General features: G+C 40.5%; 1 protein-coding gene and 1 pseudogene across 1 annotated transcript in view; both read right to left on the reverse strand.

Moving 5' to 3' along the window:
* LOC147155517 (uncharacterized) overlaps positions 1–23017 on the reverse strand; it is a 132126-nt gene that overhangs the window by 46232 nt on the left and 62877 nt on the right. The gene's annotated exons all lie outside the window — the stretch shown is intronic.
* LOC147155520 (uncharacterized) lies at positions 11091–21891 on the reverse strand (annotated as a pseudogene).

Here is a 23017-nt window from a genome sequence, read left to right on the forward strand (position 1 = left end):
GCAACTGGTTTTTCGTCTTCCAAATTGTCTAAATTTTTACATGAGGTCTGTGTGAACAAGTTGTAGTTTGATGTCGTTATAGAGTTGGGATAATTCCTACGATATTGAACTGGACACGTCGTGGGGTGCTGCATTTTAAAAAGTGACGTAAGTGCACACCTAGAGAAAGCTTTTTTATGCAGGATGAAGTAGTGATTTTTGTTGTTGTTTTGTTTTGTTTTCGTCTCGCTACGAAGAATCCTTAGACCATAATATGTATTGAATAAAAGGGTTGCCGGATGACGTGAGAAGTCTTTCTTCCACTAAGGATCGCGAAGATTATGGTAAGCGCTCTGCTTTTTTAGCAGTTTGGCCGATTGGGGACTAATCGATATTTGCTCATGACTCTTATTGAGAACGTCCATTTACACGTAATATGTTTTTTGAAAAAGCGCCTGTTTGAAATTGAACAGTATTGAGGGGTCCAGGTTGATTACAGCGATAATTGGATTTTGTGTCACTGTATTTGCAATCGAGAGATTACGTGATTTATTTTTATTTTTTGGCGCTCCTACTTTTGTAGTTTTGAGGTCAGGATTACCGTATGAATTCCTTTTGTTCTACGGTTTAATTCGATAGCGCGTGACGAGCTATTTTGAAAATGAGCGCCTTGCAAAAGTTTTGCAATATATGGAGGACAGTTTAGCTCAGCGGGATTGGATAACCGCTGTGTATAAACGAGAGGTCACGTGATTCTTATGTGTGTCTGTTGTGTGGCCATATGTGTTAACCTATTGAACTATTATACTAAAAGTGAGACGTCACTGTATTGATAAATATTAATACTACTTGCGTAGAATATAAACCGAAAGTGAAAAGTAAAAAACTACAAAAATGGAGGGCGATTTCGACCCGGATACAGAATGGTTTGTCCTGAATGTGCTTCCGGTTCATAGTCGGAACTTGTGCTTGGAGTCACAGCCATGCGGAAATAAAAGAACGTCGATGAAAAATGAAAAAACAAACTATGGATCGATTGTATGAGAAGCCGTCGCTGGACAAAATGGTACGAGGGACTTTTGTATTTTCTTTGATAGATGCTGGTGATGATACAGTGTCTGATTTTGGTGCTAAAGTAACTTCCCCTCCGAAATAAGTTAACCCGTTTATTGAAATTACCGTATAAAACTGCGGTTTAAATGCCATAAGATTTGTAGACAACGAATTGATAGAATAAAACCGTTTATTATTTTATAATGACTAAAGAGTGTGTGCGTATGTATTTGAGTGTGTGACCTAGCTTCTAAAAGGTGGGGGCTATTATTGTGATTGTGAGTGAGAAATGTGCGTATGGTGATTTTGTTTGCTTTTCTTCAATATCTTTAACTAAGTTTGGTGTTGTTTTTGTGTGAGATGAGACTGTTGTGATAGTGGCGTTTGTTTTTCGAATGGGAATGTGGTAAAATAGGTTTTGCGATGTACAATGCTAAGATTCCCCCCCTCCCCCCCTGTTTCTAGGTTAGAAGAAAAGGAGGGGGCTGTGGGTTAGAGTATAATGTGTCCTCGTAATGGGACTTTTTCTCTTTTCTAGGTAAGAGAGGAATGATAAACAATAAAAAATAAGTAATAGTATTTGAAAGATATTGTTGAGTTTTTGTAGAAGAATATTAAATTAGTGTTTTATTTTTTAGTGACTGAATTGATAGTCTTTTACACTATAATAATTGATGAAGATGGTTAATTTGTTAACTTTCCCTTTTCGGGGCAAATGAATAAAGAATAATGATAAAATAATAGTATTTTGTGTTGAGCTGTATTGAGTTGGCATGATTGTGCCTACATCTGTACAGCTGTGGCTAGAAGTAAGATAGTTGAATAAGAAGTTATAAATGTTTTTGAAGTCGACATAATGATAATGATTTTTAATATTTGTTTTTTCTCTGAGTGTGTCATTTCAGAAACTGATGTTTAAGTTCCAAGGCAGATGAGGGTTTGATGGCCTTCACTGATTACAAACTGCGAACGGGATGCGCCCCAGCTGCTGATACGTTGTATTTGCAAGTATTGCTAGTAGCTATTTTGAAGGGGTATTTCAAAAAAAAAAAGGCTGTTTTTTACGAAACATTTTTGAGAAAGCAGGAAGTGAACTGTCTTGCTATGATCCCGTTTCCTCAGTCTGGCATTGTAGTGCATTGGATCAGCCGGGTGCATTCGTTGGTCGAGGTGAGCGCCTGGAAGGACCGAAAATGTGTCATCGGGTCCACATTGCAGACAGCGTCTGAATGGACGTGGCAGAGATCAAAGGTCAAAAGCCGCAGAGCACAGTCTTCTCCTCCTGTGCCTACAAAAAACATGGTGCTCAACTTCCACAATGCCCAGTGACTGTGTACAAGCCTCATTACAGAGATGTCTCCTCTCATCGCTGATACCTGCTGAACTTTGTCTGACACAGCCGCCGCCCTGAACATTGACTTTTGAAAGCTGTTGGTCTGACTAGGATGCGACCCTTCAATCGGTGAAATGCTGCACGGTATATGCAAGGCATTTTTAATGTGTTGAATGGGGAACTGTGATCTATAGCAAGGTATTTCAGGAAATTGAAAACGACATATGTGAATTTGAAATGAGGGATTGAGAAAATTTATTTCAATCTATAGCCTACTAAATTTTTGCCTATATTTTTGGGAGAATCAGTTTCTGAATTGGTACAATGGGAATTTTATTGATATGATATACTTTTATTTTTCCCGTGAGGAACTTTTTCCTGGACTTCGTCCAGCTGCAGCTATAATATAGAAAAAATAATAGAATAAAATGAGTAGTAATAAGTAAAAGACTAACTAAGAAGTTTTCACAGTGGTATATATTATTAATATATATATTATCTAAGTATATGTTTTATATACATAATATTGAACCATGCATCTTATCGTACTGAGTTGATGCTATTTAATAAATAATAGCGAGTTTGATGGTTAATTTTAGATATATTTTTTTTCACAGCACTGTGATTTATGAATCCCAGAAATATTTTGTGCTGTGTTTTTTATGAGCCCCACTAATATGTAAAAGAGGTGAAGTTGATTAGCAGTTTGAAGATAATTTTTAGTTTGATTAAATCTAGGAAATGGTAGATATTTGTAAGTTTTGTGTAATTTGTATCCTGAATTAGATTAATATGGTTACCTCTATTTTTTATGGCCCCAAAGTCATCATATATTAGTTTCTTAAATTGTATCTGCTTGTGCTCATTTTTATTGTTGTGTTTTGTAGCTCTTTTGTTTATCTCATAGCCTGCTTTAGAGGGTTGTGTTATTTATGACGTCTTTTGAGTTATGAGGTCTCTATTTTATCCTCCCTTTATCTTGACGTGTTTGAAAAAATCAGTGGATCTTTGTCAAAATGAGGGAGTTTATGTTTAAGAAATTAACCAATGGAGACGAATTAGTAGATTAAAAAATGAAAAGGTTTTGAAGTGATAATCCACAGTTTGAAGAAATCTACCAGAGGAAATCGAGCGGAGCAAAGTAAGTCTGAAGCAAGCAAGGACAATAATGCATATTCGCCGGATGAAGGTAATTATATTATATTATATCTTTTATTTTAGAAAAATGTAATGTTTGGAGCCCAGTGTTTGCAAAAGAGTATAGATAATATGAATATATGTGAGTTTTTTCCAGAATGTCACGATTCGGCCGGTCGTGGGATTCTGGGAAGAGAATATATGCTAGTAAAATGATTCCTTTCAGGATGGTGAAAGGCACAGTTATGCAAATTTAGAACAAATTTAGTCGTGGTAAAAAATTACCTATTATTGAACAAAACCTATTTGAAAAATAAATATTTACAAGCTCTGTCTTATATTAATGAATGAGCGAATGTCATTCAACTCAATCAAAGGCTGGGCTCTATTTTAATGTCACAAAAATAGATATTTTCCTGTTCCAACAGCACAGGACCTACGGATCTTAACCAAATAACATTTACTAATCCCAACTAACAAAAACTATCAGGGTTTTTCCTCCAAATAAAATTTATGTGGGTTTATGAGAAGACTAAACATATTCCGCTCTCAGGTTGATGACGGAAAGGAGAGACGAAATTCCACAACTGGTCTACAAGGCTGCCGGCTATCTCATCAACTGATGATCATCAATCTTATCACCTCCGACCTTGGAGCCACGTCAGCTGACCCAGTGTTCGGTTCTGGAGCGGCCGTTTGGACATCGTTTTGACATCATTCAACGGATCAAGTCAAGTGCCTTTTCCTGGGCAATCATCACGAGAATCACATTTGCAGGCAATCTATTCTGGGGTTCTGCAAAAAGCTGACAACGTCATCTTCTCATTCAACAAAGAACTTCATCACGAGATGGCTTCAAAGAACACATATTCGTCTGCCGATACATTGCGACACTTTTTAATGAACAACATTTTATGTTAAGCCTCACATAGGTTATGCTTATTCCACTAAAAATCTTTTAAATGTATCAAATTGTTTTTTAATGTCATATGATTGCTAAACTACCTCCTCTCCTGCTAAAGGGCTAAACTATCTCCTCTCCTGCTAAAGGGATGTTTTAATGATAATTATTTCCACCACACAACCATTGAAAAAAAAAATGTTTTAATGTGTTGAGCTCTCATGAGCTCAAATGAGGGAATGTTGAATTATTAACATTGTTTTTCAGTTTCAATTTATATTTTAGCCGTTTTGGATTTAGTTATAGCTGTGTAGCTCAATGAATAGTATTGTCTATTGTATTCTTATCTGTCTCTTTCGCCTGAGAAGAAAAGGGCAACAAGTTTCTTTTCCATGTTATCTAGAAGGGAGTATAGCCTAGTACCGGTCTCAGCCGGTCGAAGTGAGACAGGCTGATTTATTATTGTTTGGGTCTAATCTGGTTTGTATTCCTGGGAACTTCTGCCTTTTTGTGAATGGGAGGAGACTTTTCGTATTCACCCACTTTTCAATAAATAATGATGTGCAGGAGAAGGAGGGACACACTTTTGAACAGAACACTGCTTGGGTGACTTCATTTGTGTGATCAGAAGCTTCTGTTATAATGATACCTTTGCAAAGGGACTTCTTCACCAGAATCTCACCATTCAGTTAATTGAACACGCAAAGAGTAGAATACAAATATTGTCTACTCTAACACTATCCAGTAATATAATCAGATCAGTGACTCTCCCAAAATGACTTTTGTTAGGCTTCGGTCCTTCAGTCCTTGTCTCCTCCGTTCAGCAACCTCAAAAACAGTCTTTCTTTTACGGCTCTGTGGTTCTGTATCCTTTTCTGCCATTGTTGATTAACTTTGAACACACACACGAGGAGCTAACTACATTAGGAAAAAGATCAGCCACCGCTGCGCTGGTAAATATTGTTAAGTTAGAGGCCTACACAAGCTACGTCCTCGGGGGCACATACGCAAGGAGTGTGATTGACAAGCCAGGACCCAATCAATAACGAAGCACCTTTGTTATTGATTGGCTAGAATTTAGCATTCCGCGCCATGTGCACAGTTTATGATTTTTTTTTTTTTTTAAACCATAAGTGCATGTCTGTTACAGGTTGATAAAGCTATTTTAAAGTGAATCTGAACTTCTTTAATCAGTCAATTTAATTTGTAATAAAATCCTCTCTAATAATACCTTTAATGCCACCGATCTACAAAGATGTTCAATAACAAACAACAGCTGTGAACTGGAAAGAGATGCCTGTGGAGTACCAGGAATGGCGCTGGGTTAAGAAACTTTTTAGCCAATGTGGCTAAACAGTATAAAAATCTCCTAGCCACATTTGAGTGTAGCTAGCCACGACATCACGTTTATGTGGTGGCACTGGCAGTGCCGCCATTTTGCCGCTATCTCACTACGTGCACCACTCATGCACTCGGCAGAAACATTGTAACCCAACTAACAAACACACAACACTTCTGGGAAGATTGATTTTTGGGGGGTTCTAGACATAGCTTGTTGGCTAACCGTACATTGTATTGGTAGAAATGGGCAAAGTTCTTATAAGTTAAAGTGGCAACTGCGCCAAATCGCCACAGATAAAGGAAATGTGGGCACTTATATACTGTTCCTTGGTTGCATCTGCTCAGCTCATCACTGTTTTAGCCCACACAAAAACAACAACTACAAAAATCGGTACAATTGAGAGGGTGAACAAGTTTCCCGAAATACCTCAGCAATTCTGCACTAAACTGATCTCAGTCTTTGCACGTGTTTTCCCCTTACAAAATATTTAATACATTACAAAAAAAAAAGAAGAACTCATGCTTTTTAGAGGTTATTTAATGTTTAGGACTTTTTATTTATTTATTGGAGTATGATTTTCATTCAATATTCTCAATACGTCCGGATGTAATCATTAACTCTTTGACTGCCATAAACGTTATAAAACGTTTAGCATAAACCTAGGGAAGGGCGCCGAGGACGTTAAAAGACGTCCCCTATGTTTTTTTTTTTTTTTTTTCAAAAACGGGTGCAGGAAAGCCTTGGGCAGCTGTGCTGAAAGTATCAGGCAGATATGATTAGTCAAAGACTCGTTTTGGCCCCTAGAGGGCAGCGATGACTCTCTTTGCACAAGGTTGGATGGGCCGCCCACCGTGGGCGTCAGTAGAAGACGTGAGGCGGAGCTAGAGTGTTGAGGAGACAATGGCTGATCCAAGCCACAATGGCTTGACCAAGCAACCGGTTACAAGCAGCTCAGCTTGAGCATTTTTTTCAAAGACGGAAAGCATCAATCAATACTAAAAAGCGCATTGATGTCAACGATGATGATGACTCCGAGCTCTACGCCAAAGTTGGAAGCTTTGGCGCGACTGTTACTATCACGTAGTAAGCCTCACCGGCTAAGCGCGGCTAGCGCGGCTAGCGCTGCTAGCGCTGCTAAGGCCGGAAAACGCGCACAATAGCCGGCCGGGTACTTCTGCACAAGCGGACATTCGATCGGGCGATGGAGAGTTGGCATCGACCAATGCAGATTGATGATGATGATGATGATGACTCCGAGTTTGACGCCAAAGTTGGAAGCCTGGACGTGTTTACGATCACGTAGTAAGCCTCACCGGCTAAGCGCGGCTAGCGCGGCTAGCGCTGCTAAGGCCGGAAAACGCGCACAATAGCCGGCCGGGTACTTCTGCACAAGCGGACATTCGATCGGACGATGGAGAGTAGTCGAAAAGCATCGACCAATGCACATTGATGATGATGATGATGGTCACTCCCGAGGTTGACGCCGGAGTTGGAAGCATTGACGCGGCCGTTATTCTCTCGTCATAAAGCCTCACCGGCTAGCGCTGCTAACGCCGGAAAACGCGGAGCTGCACAAGCGGACATTCGATCGGACAATGAAGAGTACCCCGAGTCCAATGCATATTCATCGGAGGAGCGGGTACAGTCTGATCACGGAGAAGACACTGTTTCTGGACTACGATGCCACCATGAATGGAGTGGATAAAATGGATCAGAACATCTCCTACCACCCGGTATAGCAACTGAAGGACACGGGGAAGCGAGACGTAACGAAACCGTAGCATGATCCTGATATTAGACTTGATGACACACTGCAGTATATACTTGCTATTCCCCGGAAAAAAACGGCCTGCAAGAAAGTGGCGCACGCGAAGAGGCAATCTGTTGTGCAAATGCTGTTGCGTCTCTTTGCACGCAGGAGAGTGTTACAAAAAGAAAAACTGTCGTTGAAACATCCACATATTTGTAAATAGCACCACAGTTGCACACATTTGTAAATAGTTTGCCAAATTGTTGTCAAATTGTTACACTGTTGAATGTAAATAAACGTATTTTGCTATCAAAAAACACTTTTTCATTCTTGGTGGTAGTGTTTTATAGAAGTAAAGCACTATTTAGGTGTTTGTGGCATCATTCATGGACAAAAAGAAGTGTAAAATTCACTAGAATGCATGAAATAATATCGTTTCACTAAAAGCTTGATTTCTCCATATTTTGGTCCAAAACAGGCGAAATTGGGTCAAACTAACCATTTTCTATTGTTGATTACTAAAGAACGGAATAAGGTAGAAACAAACTTTTTTTTTCTGATGAAAGATGAAAGTCCAATCTTTCATTTGGTAGTACGTGTGTTTCCATAGTCCAAACAGAACATTTTCTGTGGACCTTGAAAGATCAGTCAAAATGCTTAAATCGGCTGGCACTGGCGGCATCCCTTTTCTGAAAACGTCTGGCAGTCAAAGAGTTAAGTACACTTTTATTTCCCTACATCCAAGTACAGTGTTAACGTTTGAACTGTGCATAATGTTACAGTGGCCTAAAATAACAAATACTAGTGATGCACCAAATATTCGGCCACCGAAAATGTTTGGCCGAAAATGGCTATTTTTGCCATTTTCGGCATTTGGCCGAAATAAAATTAAAGCCGAAAGAATATGGCCAAAATAGGATGTTGTGGTGATGCAAGCAAAAAAAGGCTGCAAGCAAGCGTCTGTCGAGGGTAAGTGTCCGCCTCGCTTCTCGCTGGCTTTTCACCGTGGGAGTTTGCAACTTTGCAATGGTCGGTCGCAGCAGCTCCCGGGGTCGTTGCGCACACCGGGGGAGAGAAGCGTCGCTTTTTAAGAGGGTCGAAAAAAAGACAGAACTGCCGTGTACTGCAGTACAGGTGAGCCACTCTTTCTCCTGCAGCGCCTTCCCTTTATAAGAGCCCCTCGAGCGCTTCCACTTTTTCTTTTGCATTCTGGTGGCCGTGCTAAATACTTTAGCTAATGTTATCTCCGGGTGGCTAGAGACCTGTACAGGACGCTTTGCAGTCCGTTCCCAAATCTGATTGGCTGGTGCGAACAAATTTATTTATTTATTTTTCAACTTTGGTGAATATGTGAATGTGCGGATTTTAAGTGCACCACAACTAGTGTCCCTCCACACGTTTCCAGGCCAGCCGAGAGACAGTCTCTCCAGCGTGTTCTGGGTCATCCCCGGGGCCTCCCGCTGAGGGACATGCCCGGAACACCTCTCCAGGGAGGCGTCCAGGGGGCATCCGAACCAGATGCCCCAGTCACCTCAATTGGTTCCTCTCAACGCGGAGGAGTAGCGGCTCAACACTGAGTCCCTCCTGGATAACCGAGCTTCGCACCCTATCTCTAAGGGAGAGCCTGAAAACCCTGCGGAGGAAACTCATTTCGGCCGCTTGTATCCGGGATCTTGTTCTTTCGGTCACGACCCACAGCTCGTGACCATAGGTGAGGGTAGGAACGTAGATCGGCCGGTAAATCGAGAGCTTTGCCTTTCGGCTCAGCTCCTTTTTTTCTTCTTCGTTTTTTTGAGAGAGCTCAGTGTTGTTCATTCGGTAATTTTACCGATTCGACATGTCATCATTGCTCTCTCTCTCTCTTTTTAATTTTTACTTTGTATGTGCGTGAGTATGTGCATGTACGTGTGTGTGCATGTGTGCTTGCGTGTGTGTGTACTCATTAATTCACCTAAAACCTATTAAAATCCCATACCGTTCACCTAAACTGAATACTTCAGAATCCAGCTAGAGTCGTTACGTTGTCAGGAGAACAGAGGAAGGATCAAAGAAAAGAAAGGAAAGTGAAATCCAGCACCGACCAGACATCACCTACTACCCACCGGGTTACCAACCAGAGTCTTTCACCAACCCCAGAAACATCTAAATTCCAACAAATTAGGGAGACCTCAAGAGACCAAAGGAAAGACTGAGGAAAGGAAAGAAGGATAGATGAAGCAGGGTGAGATCCACAGACATCAGCCTCCACCGATTCAACGACCAGAGGAAGAAGCAGATTGTGTTTGAATTTCGATAGATGCTGGTGTGGTGGATCTGGCATGCATGAAAACCTCCACCAAAAAGGGTAGCCGTCGACCCCGGCCAGGACAAAGCAAGCACAACCACCCAGGGCCCCCCAGGCCACAGCAGCGCCAAGGCACAACCCCCGGGCCCCGCAGGGGCCACCGGCCAGAGAGCAAACCCAGGAGCCAGGAGCGCCTCCCACCCCAACACAGCCCGCGCCCACAGCCCAACGCAGCAGAACGGGACACGGCAGGCCGGCCAGGCACCCCACCGGCCCACAGCCCCGGAATTTTAGGAATAAAACCTCCACCTCGTTTTTAAGAACACTTAGGACCACTATGCTATTGCATTAAGATGCTGATCCAAATGGTGGTGTCACGGTGTGGTCACGGAGCGGCGTGGTGTCTGTCGGCGTGTGAAGTGGAGGACCCAAAATGCAGGGAGGCAGGAGAACCACAGCAGGAGTGCGGGCGAAACTGGCGTGCTTTATTTTACAGAAAACACTAACCAGGGTACTGGTTAATGCTAACTAAACAACAAACTGAAAAGATACAAAATCAAAATGACAGACAGAAACTCCGGGGGTGACCGTGACAAGCGGCAATGATCCCACGCCGACTGATCACCACCCGGGAATTAAATACACTCACACTAATTGGGTAACTAGCCACACCTGGGGCCAGGCATAAATTATTGTCATTTTACACTTCACATCTTGCACTGACGCCCGCACACGCACACACACACGGCTAACTGTAGGTAATTGCAGCTGCAACGAGCGCACCGTACCATACTTGGCGCATGCATGCTAAAAACAAACGGTAGCATGTTTGCTAAAATACGGTAGCAAGCATTCTACCATGTGTTTTAAAATGCCAACTGGAGTAAAATAGTGAGTTCAGTTGTGCTTTGTAATCCAACTATTTAACGCCTGTTAAAGTGCACGACAACAAATAACGTGAGTAGGTACTCACGTTATTTGTTGTCGTGCACTTTAACAGGCATTCACAATCCATTCACATACCGCAGCGCAAGTCATCCGGCCGGCGCAGCCTAGCAGTTTTTTTTGGTGGATCGCTCCAATGCTTCTCGTAACTTTACTTGGACTGCGAAGTTTCAATGTCCAGGGGTTGGATCTTCCCGGAATGATGGCAAGCCCAGACATTTTCTTGCTTCCTTACCTTTGGAACCATGGATTCATTGATGTGGAATTATCTCGCAGCTGCTCTATTCCCATGTACAACCGTGCAACTGATAGATTGCAGTTTAAATTGTGCCTTGTAAGCATGTCTCGACTTTAAACTGATGCCATTTACGGAGTTCCGCCGGAGTTCGAGTCGCCTCCGCGGATAGCGCCCAGTCGCTACACATCGCCAAATGGGTGGGGTCCAAGCGGGGTAAACAAAATGAACTACAGGAGACATGAGGTTACACTACAGTCTTTTCATTTAATTGTATCTCTTTTTATTCACTTTCTGGGTCCATCTCCACATTCCAATACATACAGCGACAACTCTCTTCTGCCTTCGCCGCCACCCCCGACCCCCGCAGTCCCAACACAAGCCAGCAGATAACCAAGAAAGAGCGTGAACCAGACCATCAATCAGAAACGTGCGTTGGCGCAGCAACATTTGCCCTGAAGCTTGGCTGAAAGGAAAACTTTTCCAGAACTGGGTGCCCACATAAGACAAATTTAAGTGCGCTTTATAGTTTTAAAATACGTAACATTTTCTTGAAAACTTCTTGGGCGGCGACCAGTTTACATGTGTGGGAATGGCTGTTACTGCATTATTACATTCAACTGCAATTGCAACTGAAGACGACGATTATTTACGTCACGTAAATCAGTGCTCAGTTTATATGGGCAAACGTGCGCACTTGATGTGATGACACATGAAAATAATGCAACACGAGATCTTCTGGAAGACAAGAGTGTATCATGGATCAATCCAAACAAAGGTCATGGGAAAAAAAAACAGCATTCAGGGAGGTAATAGCTCCAGCACAACTTTATTGTCGCGTCTCGCTCTCCAGTCAAAACACAATAACTGTCACAATCGCTTCCCCCTCCTAATTCAATGGCGATCATTTACATTCGTTCCGTCACCCAAATCAGAAACAAAATAGAGCCCCACAAATACAATATTAAATTAAATCCTCTTACAATAAAATGAAACGGGTTACGAAACACACTCCACGTACTTTTGATGTTCTTCTAACTTCGTGCACATTACCCGGTATCTCCACGATCCTGTCCGCCTTCCCGCTCTGAAAGCGTCTGATTATCCTTCTTTTTACACACTTTACCAAAAAAGTTAGCGTATTCCTCGTCGTGTCAAAGTCAGGGGACGTTGGCAAACCACGAAGAATTGACAAGGGTTCGTGTCCTGGACTGTAATTACGCTATGTTGCATTTGGTGGCTCTGCGCTACAACTTTGGTGTTCATGTTTCTGGTGGTGACGAAAGTGCCAACAGTCATCTTAGTAAAACAGCGAAATATAGTCAAAAATATAAATAATACTACTCAATGTTAGTGGGAGTTATGATTAAGGTTATGTTTAGTGTTATAGTTAGCTTTAGGCTTAGAAACTGCAGTAAGACGGAAGTGGATGTCACGTGTTTCCAGTCGAGCTCCACTCGTTCATGGTCTGCAGCTAGACTCTTCTCCGTTAAAATACTGCTCGCATTTTGTGTGAATGATTGAAGTTTTTCTTTGAACCCCAAGGCCATTCAGACTAAAAGATTATGCAGACTATGATTTATGTAAAAAAAAAAAAAAAAAAAAAAAAAAAACTCGAGCCCCTTTTCTTTATTTTGTTTTTGTTTTGTTGCATAGGTAGCCTCCTATTTAACCATATGTTCCCCAAAAAAGAAAAATAGAACTTTAAAACTTAACTCACAGGAACTTTTCCATGAATGTATTTAGTAGTGATGTGAGGAAATGTGCCACTGCCGAGACTTGGCAGCGTGTACCAGTGGCGTCTCTGGCATGAAAAGTTCAGTGAGGCACAACAGTGACAAACAGCTGAATTGTGTTCACCTGAAGATGGCGCCACACACGCCTTTTGCCCCAAATTCAAGTTTGAACAAACATGCAAAATTAAATGTCAAAAATAATGAGCAGAACATGTACAGTCGTGGCCAAAAGTTTTGAGAATGACATAAAGTATTGTTTTTCACAAAGTTTGCTGTTTCAGTGTTTTTATATATTTTTGTTAGATGTTACTATGATATACTGAAGTATATTTACAATCATTTCACAAGGTGGGAAGGTGCTCCCTCATCCTGGATGGGAATTATTCATCACCAAACTCTTTATGGATGGTTGGGAGAAGTTGCTCTCGGAGGATGTTTTAGTATAGTTAGGTAGGCAGTGTTTTGATTTTGTATGTGTGACAGTAGTGAATAAATGCATGTTGTTGTTTTTGTCTCTAAATTTTACTCCGTCTCAATCGTGCTTGTGTCAGAGTGGATTAGTAATTATTTTCTTAATAGAAAGAACCATGAATATTGAATGTGGCGACTTCAGATTATGAATAAATAAATGAGTATTTGGATTTTACTCGTTGTGTTTCTCCAAAAGTGAAATAAACAGAACGTGATGCCCCTATTGAGGAAATTACGACATCCTCAAGCGCCGTTCAAATTATTAATTCTTCCAAAAAGACAACATAAATTTACGCTACATAACACTTTCAAGAACTTGGCCTGAATATGGAGGTAAATATGGTGCAAAACTAACTAGTAAAATTTTTTTGTACCTGTAGAAAAAAGTCTAAATTTGTATATGTAATATTTCGTGATTTCTACCTGTAAAAAAAATGCGTGCCTGTAAAAAAATTGTTTTATCTGTAAAAAAAAATGTGTACCTGTAAAAATAAAAATTGTATGTGTAAAACAAATTTGTATCTGTAAAACCAAATTTGTACCTGTAAAAGTCATGATTTGTACCTGTACAAAAACATTTTTGTATCTGTACAAAAAGTGTAAGTTTGTATCTGTAAAAGTTATGATTTGTACCTGTAGAAATGACAACTTGTAGTCAAAGAAGTCGCCACTAGGAGTCACAAGTGGTTTTTCTGCTGCTGTCCAGTCACGTGAGTTTTGCACCATATATCTCGCTACAAAAGGTGCAAAACTGATTCGTACTTGTAGAGCGCTGTAATTTGTACTCGTAGAAGAAGAGGGCGGGCTCTGGAGGATTTGGGCGGGCTAAAGCTCAACCTCATTGGTTGCGCGAACGACAGGGTTGAACTCAAATGACGCCCATGCACAAGTCCGCAATTCCGAACAGAGTAGCCACACTAATTTACGCGTCATTTTGGAAGAAGAGGACGTCCCAGGCGTGAACATTTCAACATGGTTCAATATACGAACACCGTGTGGAACAGCTTAAACGTTGGTTGACATGCAGAGCACTCCAAGTGGGCAGAAAGAAAGAAGTTTTAGTATGAAGGTAAGATTTATTGTACGAACATAGCTCGTAATCCGGTGCTAGCTAGCTAGCTCATCTCATGTTGTTGTCACGAAAACTGAACACATTGAAGCCACGATTTTTATTTCAAGATTTGAAGCCTACCAGTGTAAACATATGATCAATAGCTTGTACCTGTAAAAAAAAAATAATAATCCAAAAAAATACCTCATAAACTGCTGCTTAGTGCTTAGATGTGAAAATTACTATAGAGCTACAGAACCCTATTGAATGTTTTACAAGGTGTTTTTTTGGAAAACACTACTTCACCTTTTTATTTTTTATGCAGGCTCGTGAGTGGTCGGCGGCAACAATGAATACACAGAGACTTGATATGCTTTTTCTAGAATAATTGTGTCTTTTATTCCCCGCATATAGCAATCAACATTTATACTGTGCTAGGATAATCATACGTTTTATCCCCTGCAAACAGTAATCAACACATGCGCTGTACTAGAATGATTATACCTTTCATTCCCCGCAAACAGCAACAATCACAACTTTATGTGCTAGAATGATTATACCTTTCATTCCCCGCAAACAGCAACAATCACAACTCTATTTGCTAGAATGGTTATACCTTTCATTCCCCGCAAACAGTCGATTTGCTAGAATGATTATACCTTTCATTCCCCGCAAACAGCAACAATGACGACTCGATTTGCTAGAATAATTGAACATTTTATTCCCCGCAAACAGTAATCAATACACTACAACGTTAAGCAGCATAATATGATCATCATCAGCGCTTACCTTGACACTAGACCGGGGAGCCCACGGTCCGGGTGAAGCGAGCTGCAACAACGGCTGGGCAATGGTACGTGTTCCACAGCTGACTCCGTCCGGACCGCGTGCCGCTCCGTTTTTTTATTCATTAGCAAAAAGCTGTGAGTGTGAGAAACTGGGCTGTCCAAGCCCTCTCCCAGGCACTCTCAAAAACATGTTTGCGAAGCAGGGAAGGCTGTAGTATAAACAAGGAAGACTTCCCAGGCTGATCCCGCCCTTTATTTACAAATTGTTGGGCACCTGGATTCGTACAACAGTTCAGGACAACAACATATCCTTATATAAGAGGTTTCATGACGACATATCAAACCATGGTTATTTTTCCCTTCACAAGGTAACCTAAACCTACAACCAAAAGTGGACAGTACTCAGCTACTTGTATTTGACTAACATTATATTTAAGCATCTGTACTCTTACTCTCATAATAAAATTAAAACAAAACGTTTTTAACTAGGTCAAATGTTAGTTTATTAATTTTTTTAAATAAAAAATAAAAATCTTGCTCAAAAGGTGGAGACAACTGCTGGAGACACTGCTGAAGCATCAGTGAAAAGGATGACCCACTCCATCAGCAAGCAGCCAAGAGACAGGAGATGACACCTGGGGGTATTCCATTAAGCCGGATTATGGAAAATTATTTTGCAGATCTTCTGCTGATGTGAATGTAGCAGGCGGTGGTCCCCTCCCCCACCTGTGGCAGTGGTCAGTCTTTTTTTCTGTTGGCTACAATAATGGGCAACATATATTTACAGCTCAACACCTATTTAGTCTTATTTTTTATATATATTGTTATAGGCTACTTGCCGACTTGTTCCCCCACCTGTGGCAGTGGTCAGTCTTTTTTTCTGATGGCTACAATAATGGGCAACATATATTTACAGCTCAACACCTATTTAGTCTTATTTTTTATATATATTGTTATAGGCTACTTGCCGACTTGTTGCCATGGTCGCTTTTTGGCTACTGTTGAGATGTAACAGTGAAGAATGAATATGTAGGTCAATTCGAAGTGCTTTACATTAAATCAATAATTAATAACACGATTAATGTGAAATACACATCTAACATGAAACAATTATAACTAAGTCTGTCTGCTTTTTTTTTTTTTTGCCAATGATATTTCCCTCGTCTTAGTGATAGTAGCACTATTGCCTTTTTGGTGAGTCTTGAATTCCTCATACAGCTCCATCAATAACTTTTGTTCTGTTGTTGAGAAGAATACTGTTCTCGTCTTGGATGGATGCAGAAACGGCTCTTCTGGACATCAAATAAAACATTTCAAATGATGCACAATCTTGTTTATTGAATGATACATGTTGTTATTTGATCTGACTATTTCAAATAACTCTCAATATGGATTAAATTGTACTCCTGCAACATTTCAAACTCAAAATTGGAAGACATTTAGAAAGCATAATTTCTTCACTTTCCCAAAGGTGTTTGCAGTGAAATTCTCACAGAACAGTAACCAGTGTATCAAGGATTCTCATTTGTTGGACTTCACAGCCACTTTGAAGCAGGTTTGATGTCACACCATGTGCCACCGTCGAGAGATGGATCAAGAAGTAGCTTTGATTGAATGCATGCTGACATCTGTGCGAACAGAATGGTTGGGTCAGCATATTCATACAATAAAAAATAATCATAGCTTCCTAGCTGGGTCATTATCAAAACACTGACATTATACGTAATCAGTTAAATGTTTAGCTTTATCTTGTTAGCCAGAAAAAAACGAAGATTTTGTCACATCTTAATATCAGAAATAGTGTTAATACTGATAGACACAGACATTGTTTATAAACATTCCAATTTGCATTATTTTTATTTGGCTTCAGTGTTGAAAGCAAACGTGTATGTTTAAAAGTGTAAGAGCCTTTTATTTTAACTGTTTGCAAAGCATACATTGCAAAAATACTGACATTTATCAATAAATTGTAATATTTAAAATAAAATGATTAAATACAGAGGATAAAGGGTTGAGGTTAAAATACCTGTAGCGGCTTAAAGATCCACTCGCAGTAAAAACGTTTTGTTTTCATTTTATTATGATAGTAAGAGTACAGATGCTTAAATATAATGTTAGTCAAATACAAGTAGCTGAGTACTGTCCACTTTTGGTTATAGGTTTAGGTTACCTTGTAAAACATTCAATAGGGTTCTGTAGCTCTATAGTAATGGTCACATCTAAGCACTAAGCAGCAGTTTATGAGGTATTTTTTTTTTTTTTTACAGGTACAAGCTATTGATCGTATGTTTACACTGGTAGGCTTCAAATCTTGAAATAAAAATCGTGACCGGATTACGAGCTATGTTCGTACAATAAATCTTACCTTCATACTAAAACTTCTTTCTTCCTGCCCACTTGGAGTGCTCTGCATGTCAACCAACGTTTAAGCTGTTCCATACGGTGTTCGTATATTGAACCATGTTGAAATGTTCACGCCTGGGACGTCCTCTTCTTCCAAAATGACGCGTAAACTAGTGTGGCTACTCTGTTTGTTCGGAATTGCGGACTTGTGCATGGGCGTCATTTGAGTTCAACCCTGTCGTTCGCTCAACCAATGAGGTTGAGCTTTAGCCCGCCCAAATCCTCCAGAGCTCGCCCTCTTCTTCTACAAGTACAAATCACAGCGCTCTACAAGTACGAATCTGTTTTGCACCTTTTGTAGCGAGATATATGGTGCAAAACTCACGTGACTGGACAGCAGCAGAAAAAAACACTTGTGACTCCTAGTGGCGACTTCTTTGACTACAAGTTGTCATTTCTACAGGTACAAATCACAACTTTTACAGATACAAATTTACACTTTTTGTACAGATACAAAACATTTTTTGTACAAGTACAAATCATGACTTTTACAGGTACACATGTTTTTTTACAGGTACAATTTTTTTTTTTACAGGCACACATTTTTTTTACAGGTACAAATCACAACTTTTACAGATACAAATTTTGACTTTTTTCTACAGATACAAATTTACACTTTTTGTACAGATACAAAACATTTTTTGTACAGGTACAAATCATGACTTTTACAGGTACAATTTTTTTTTTACAGATACAAAATTTTTTTTACAGGTACAATTTTAGACTTTTTTCTACAGGTACAAAAATGTTTTACAAGTTAGTTTTGCATCATATTTACCTCCATACCTGAAGACTGTCAGGTACGAAATCTGAAGAGTACCCTTTTTTCACGACGAAAAAAACTGGCTTGTCTTCCTTTAATGTCTTGAAGAAAACATCATACCGTGCCTGGTTTATGTTTATTGACATTTTCTTTTCCTGGGTTTTATCCCCATTTACATATGTGTTGGAAGAACCTGTCTGGTTATCCAGTTGCTTCTTGAGTGTCTTTGTAGATAAAGTAAAGTCAATGCTATGTAGGGGAACAACGGGCACACTTGTATTTGAGGCAGGTAACATCCAATATGCTGGTTTCTGAGTTTCTGGTGTGACCTCCCTCAACCTCACTGTTGCCTCTACATAAAACAAAACAGAAGCTACATGGGAACATCATTCTCCCAGTCTTGCCTTGCAGTCACAATGAGCTGAGATCACGTTCGCCTCGTTATCTGTAATAATATAGGGTGTCAAACTTGGATCAGACAGCTTTTGAGAATGCATTACTCTTCCCTTAAAGGGTGTCCAATTGATTTATGTAGGTACACACAAACATCACAAACACATCCACGAACAAATTACACAATTACAAGACTCTTGTAATTCAGAAAGTCCTTCAAAGTGTAAAACGGGCTGGGGTGAAAAATGAGATAATTGACCAAGTCCGGGTATAAAACTGCTGGGAAGATGTCGTGCTCATTGCTCCACTTAAACTTGTCGATCTGATACGGATCTTGACCCCCGATCACAGCGATTTTCTCCTTGTATCTTAAAAAAAGCCATCTTTTCGAGTGAGTCGATTTCTCCATCGTACTGAATTCGATGACGTTATATTTTACCTGACTACATGTGGACGCGTACCTCTCAGAAAACAGAGCCTTTCAAAATGGACGAACGACCACACGGGATAGTGAGATATGTTACTATTAGCACAAAGGGCAAATCCCTCTATACACGACGGCGTTTAGAATTCCGATGTATATATGTCTTCCACAACAAGTACAGAGCAGCAATATCGAGCAAGTCGTCCTCCATAGCTGTTAGCTAAGCGAAGCCCCTCCCATCCGGTGTGTGACCGCGCAAAGAGGCGAAGCATCCGGCGGGCATTTTCTTGACAACGCTAGCTAGTGATAGAAAACATTCTTTGTTTTCTTGCGTGTTAAAATAAAACTCAAAGTTGAGATCTGTGAAGAGGCTTTCTTGCAAGAGATTTATTCTGAAATTTCTGAAGTCATAAAGGACCCCACTGAATCAGCAGTTGTTCCTAAATGTGTCCTCATTCTGGACTCATCCCAACTTATACAAAAACAGTGTTTACAGAAAATAACCCCCCCCCCCCTTGTCTCCTGTCCTTGTGGGAAGAGTGAAATACAAAAAACTGATAATAAATCTTCAGCTCGTATCTTAGTCCACTCCAGACGTAGGAAAATAATTAGTCCCGGCCCTTTCTTGACCTCTTGACCTGATGATTTATGAACAGTCTTGCACTCTTCTAAACATATACCCCTTTATAGATAAGAACAGAAACCTTATTGGACATTCCTTTCCCAGGGACTAAAACAAAGACACTATACATAGAGTAAATTTGAATTAACTGTTTTCTTATTACTACACAGCTATAACTAAATTCAAAACGGTTCAAATATAAATCGAAACAGTAAAAAATGTTAACAATGTTAACATTCCTTCAATTGGGCTCGAAAGAGCCCACAATAAACATTTAAATATTTTTTTAAAATTATTTTTAGAGGAAAATACCAGCAGGATCTTCATTCCCCACATTGGATCCAACAGTGGGCATTAATGGGGAAGTGTTAGCAGAAGCAATAGACTCAACCATCATATAAGAAGACTTATTTTGTACGTCCTGTTTTTCAATAGCCGTGGTAATAATTCTTTGGCAAAGAGAACGAATACATGGAATACAGCAACACCCGCACGTGGTTAACAAAGCAGCGAAAACAGTAACATATATCAAAATTGAGGAAACTAAAGTTTTATAGCGCACAAATACATCCATCCAGTTATCCCATACAGAAGTATCGACACCGGAATGCTCTTTAATTTTCTTATTGAGCGTCCACAGTCCTTCAATTGCAATGGTTAAACTTCCATCTGGTGCAGTGTTGTTAGGAATAAAAGTGCAACACTGATCTCCAAACATTGAGCAAACTCCGCCCTTTTCTGCCAGCAACATATCTAGTGCAATTTGATTTTGGAATGTCATCAAAGATGTGGCAGCTAACTGGCCGTGTACAGCCTCAAAACCAGATTGAGTCCAATTTCCTAGCCTTTGGACATTATAATGTACATAATTAATTCTATCTACGTTTTTGTTAATGGTGCACCACCAGCAAATTAGAGATTCGAATCCTGAGAGTACTTGATCAGCTAATTTGTACTCATCTGGCACACCTCTTGGCACTCCAATTGCAGCAATGTAGGTGGGGACATTCTGTTCTTGCCAAGAAGACCGTTTGGTTCTCTGAAAAGAAGGAGGAGATTTTGGTTCAATCATTTGTAGAAGGTTATCAACAGAGGTGGGGTAGATTTGTACTGGCAAAAGGAGGGTGATGAGAGCACAATATCCTCTTGTATTCAAAGGCAACTTATCAAATATTCTGTTATCACCACACCACCACCAAATATCCGCTCTAGATCGAGGTTGGAACTTTTGTCCCACATCTATTAGCGAAATGCAGTGAGTGATGTGATTTAGTTCTCCCAATTGTTCTCCAGTACCTGTCATTTTAATACATGAAAAATTACCATTCGCAACTTTGTTTGAAAATATTGGTTTAGTTGTCTGCCAATTTACGAGGGGATACACCTTATCCCATTGAGAGCATTTGACATCGGGGACAGTCTTATTCATAAGTTCCATTACACAGTGATACTCTATTTTAGCAGGGATTACTCGCAGTAAAGGTCGTGGTCCTACGCATACCACACAGTTTTTTTCAGAGGCACGAGCCGCTTCGTTCGCCAGCAGTATCCAATTGTTACTGCTGCCGGACAATCCTGTCGTAACACGGAACCACTCAACTACACCATCAATCGGTACGCTTACAGCCTCTACCCCGGTCTCCATCGTGTATTTAGTCATTTTTGGTTGTTCTAACTTACTCATAGTCTTATTTACACAAACTAAAATGGGAAAATAGGGATCAGCTCAGGAGAACCATGCCCATAACAATAGCCCAAAACAGGAGGTGTTATATAGAGTTGCATTAGGCGGCCGCATATTTCCATCAGGAAAAGCAAAGGTCAAATCGAGTCGACCTCCCAATTTACGCAATGTTATCCTTTTGCTAAAGAAAATTGCCTCCTCGCTAGTTCCCGGAGGCCAGTATCGTCCGTTCTGGGTGGTTCTAACAGCACTCCAGTCTCGCCGTAAAACATTTCCTGTCAAATACCACCAGTATTTCACCCAGTACCCCCCTTTTGACTGCTTCCCTCTCCTAAATCCCTTCAAAGATTTAATTGGAATTTTAACATAGGTGTTCATGTTTGGGGCAACTGTCACAGCAATTGAGTTATTATAAGTCCAGGATATGATCCAAGGAATGCGTGTAGAATCAATACCTCGCTTAATACGATGTGTTGTAGTTACGTTCAAAGTTGGACCGAGGGGCTTACAGAAATACCAGATCAGCATAAAAATCAATATGAGAAAAAGTGTCGTGATGTTGCAGCATTTGGAGATGTGTTCCCGCCTCAAAGCCATCTCGTGATGAAGTTCTTTGTTGAATGAAAAGAGTGGCGTGTTAGTTTTTTGTCAGGACCCCGGTCAACTGCCAAAGATGCAAGGATTGGTCACCGGGATTATCTTCCCAAAATGTGACTCAATCGTTGTGGAATGATGCCCAGAAAAAGGGCACTTGACTCAATCTCCGTTGAATGATGTCCTCATAGGAGGCAGCACGACACTGCACTGGATTAGCAGTTGTGGCCCTCAGGTCGGGCCGTCCGGTGGTCCGCAGGTGGTGGGATCGCTGAGCCAGAGGCGGATCCGGCGGGCCTGGTTGATGAGATGTGGTACCACATGTCCCTCTTTTTATGCAAGCGCACTGCACAAGACGTTCTCTCCATGACCTTGTGGGGTCCGGTCCATCTAGGGGCAGACCATTTTCTTTTAGTCACTTTTAACCACACATATTCGCTATCATTTATTTGTAAAGGAGCATCTGGCCACTTTTTGTTAGCTTGGAAAACGTAGATGCTAACTGTTTGAGTACTGGAGGTCCTGCAATGTGCAACTCACCCAGCGGTGCAATAGGAGCTGGAAATGGTCTGTTTTTGTGACCTTCAAACGGAGTCCAGCCTTTGGCTGAGTTTAGTGACATTCGCACATTCATTAATGCAATAGGAAGAGCTTGTAGCCAATTCAAATTTGACAAGGCCAGTGCTTTAGCTAATTTTTCTTTAATATTTCTATTCATTTGCTCAACCTGTCCTTGGGATTGGGGATGATATGTCTTAGCCCCAATGCTTTTTCTACTTCTTGTAGATGTTTATTTCTGAAATGGGTTACATTGTCTGATCAATTTTTTCTGGGAAACCCATGTGATGGTATGTCATGATTAATCAAATGTTTTACCACGACCTCTGCTGTTTCAGATTTGCATTGATATGCCTCAGGCCATCCGGAAAAGGAGTCTACAATTACCAACAAATATCGGTATCCTTCCACTGGTCTTATCATGTCAGTAAACTCCATTGAAATTACCTGTCCCGGGGCATTCACTTCTGGATCGTGAGTGCCCGGAGGAGGTTTAGAGGTAGGCATACTGTTAAATTTATTGCAAACACTGCAGTCATGTAGTTCACTTTTAACAGTTTGTCTCATGTAA

Source organism: Leptonotus elevatus, chromosome 21, assembly GCF_054856555.1.
Source record: "Leptonotus elevatus isolate MCC_2025b chromosome 21, RoL_Lele_1.0, whole genome shotgun sequence".
NCBI classification, from domain to species: Eukaryota; Metazoa; Chordata; class Actinopteri; order Syngnathiformes; family Syngnathidae; genus Leptonotus; species Leptonotus elevatus.